At 38.6% G+C, this 2514-nt stretch overlaps 1 pseudogene; it reads left to right on the forward strand.

Moving 5' to 3' along the window:
• Positions 1 to 855: 855 nt before the first annotated feature.
• The window catches only part of LOC107665280 (iduronate 2-sulfatase-like), an 8469-nt pseudogene continuing 6810 nt past the window's right edge, over positions 856 to 2514 (forward strand).

Raw genomic sequence — 2514 nt, forward strand, 5'->3', positions numbered from 1 at the left:
GAAGGCCTTTAAAGGGGTCATATGATACTTTTTTAAAGATCATTATTTTGTTTATTTGGTGTAACAGAATATGTTGACATGCTTTAATGTTCAAAAAACACATTATTTTTCAAATACTGTACATTATTGTAGGTCCTCTATGCCCCGCCTCTCTCAAACACTTCATTTCTACAAAGCCCCCTCCTTTGACAAGCGCAGTCTGATCTGATTGGCCAGCTGAGCCAGTGCATTGTGATTGGCCGAACACCACAAGCACGCGTCGGAAATGTAACGCCCCTTACCATAATCGCGAGCTTCGTTTTGAGACTTTAGTCTTTGCAACTTCAGGGATCTTATCTATGCACAATCAGCTTGTAACACTCCAAAGAGAAAGGAAAACTTGAAATCGCATCATACGACCCCTTTAAAAAAGTCTGTAAATAGTTAAATGCATAGGCTACTGCACTTTTACTACATTTAGAATTTCTTTAAATGTCATATTAACTACGGTTAAGTCATTGAGTTACAGCATGATAAGTGATATTGAGTCACATTAATTCAATAACGGCTGCAGCTGACTTATAAGTGTTTATGATGAAAAGTAATTCGTTCGGTAATCGGTTCACTGAAAAGATTCGACTCATGATTCTGATTCACTAATAAAAACCAGTCATAAGAATCGTTTGTTGGGGTATCACTGTATATTTGTTATTCACTATAGAGTCAACTCAAAAGAGTTGTTTTACCAGCACTACGTATGTACAGTAGACAAGAGAAAACGTGTACTGTGTCTTTAAGACCAATTCCAGTCATCACAGCCAGTCTATGAAAACCAGGAAGCACAACACTGCAAGTAGCTTGACATGTTATAAAATCAAGTCACTGATGCGATAGTATTCAATCTAAACTATATGGCGCTATTTCCGCATGAACATATGAACATAATGTTTGTAAATACTCAGATGAGGTTGTTTCTTTTGATTTTACACTTTTTGGAAGCAGGTGTTTTTGCACTAGATAGCAAACAGTTCAACATTTTGTACTTAATTGCTGATGATTTGAGACCAACTTTAGGCTGCTACTCAGATCCAGTGGTCAAGTCACCAAACATCGATCAACTTGCATCAGTGAGCACAGTGTTTCATAACGCCTATGCAAAGGTATGTTGTATTATTGCTCATCAAAAAACATAAATATGCATTATACATACTATGCAAAACTTTGTTGGTAGTGTACATTTAAGTTACAGGTGCACACTACTGTTGTGTTCTTTTAAAGCAAGCTGTTTGTGGACCTAGTAGGGTGTATTTCCTAACAAGTCGAAGACCAGACACCACAAAGCTGTATGATTTCAACTCCTACTGGAGAGTCCATGCAGGGAACTAAACTACACTTCCTCAGTACTTCAAGTCTAATGGATACACCACTTTATCAGTTGGCAAAGTCTTCCATCCTGGTAACTAGTCCATCTGATGTATGCATGCATGATCATGTCACAATGCAAAAAATCCTAAAAACTTGACTTTGCTATGCCTTCTTTTTTTCTCCTTTTCATTTTGATGTGAAATATGACTTGGGCATTTATTTTTGATTGCCTTATAATCCTTTCATGTGTTAACTGTCTTGTTTGATGTTTAAACTAATAGCCTAATGTTTCTCTTTCACGTGCTCGTCCTCAAGGCATTGCCTCCAACCACTCGGATGATTACCCGTACAGCTGGTCTGTACCGCCGTATCATCCACCCTCTTTTAAATATGAAAAGAGGAAGGTCAGTGTGGGAATTAGTGTGGATATGTGTACAGTACACACTTCCTCCTCAGTGTCTGTGCTTTCAATCCCATGCTGTGTTGTTTAAATGTCCCTTGGTAAGGCCACACCTGTCCTAGCAATCAGATGTATGGCTTTGGTTTTATATCTGGGATTTATTTGGAGGTTGGAATTTTGACTTAATCTTAGGTTCAGATCATCATAGACAATTCTAAACCAGTAAACCAATGTCCAACAAAATATTTGAAGACCATTTATATAATATATTATTACCAGAAACATAACTATAATATATATATATATATATATATATATATATATATATAGGACTGTACCATCTGCGACAGCTGAGGAAATTCAGGGTTTTGCCAGCAATCCTGAAAACTTTCTATTCAGGGGCCATAGAAAGTGTATTGACTCAGTGTATCTCAGTGTGGTATGGGAACAGCTCCAGTCAAGACTGCAAAGCCCTACAGAGAGTTGTGCGCTTAGCTGAGCGCATCTCAGGGTCTGCTCTCCCCTCTCTACAGGACATCTACCTCAAACGCAGCAAAAACAGAGCTGTTAAAATCATCAAGGACTCCAACCACCCTGGTAACGGTCTTTTCATTTTGCTGCCATCTGGTAAGCGCTTCCGCAGCCTGATGGCAAAAACCGAGAGACTTAGGAGGAGCTTCTTCCCCCAGGCCATCAGGCTCCTAAACTCAAACTCAGTCCCTTAACACCAACATGACTTCACTTAATTATCAGTAAGACACTTAATATAC

Source organism: Sinocyclocheilus anshuiensis, unplaced genomic scaffold (genome assembly GCF_001515605.1).
Source record: "Sinocyclocheilus anshuiensis isolate Anshui unplaced genomic scaffold, SAMN03320099.WGS_v1.1 scaffold483, whole genome shotgun sequence".
In the NCBI taxonomy this organism is placed as follows: Eukaryota; Metazoa; Chordata; class Actinopteri; order Cypriniformes; family Cyprinidae; genus Sinocyclocheilus; species Sinocyclocheilus anshuiensis.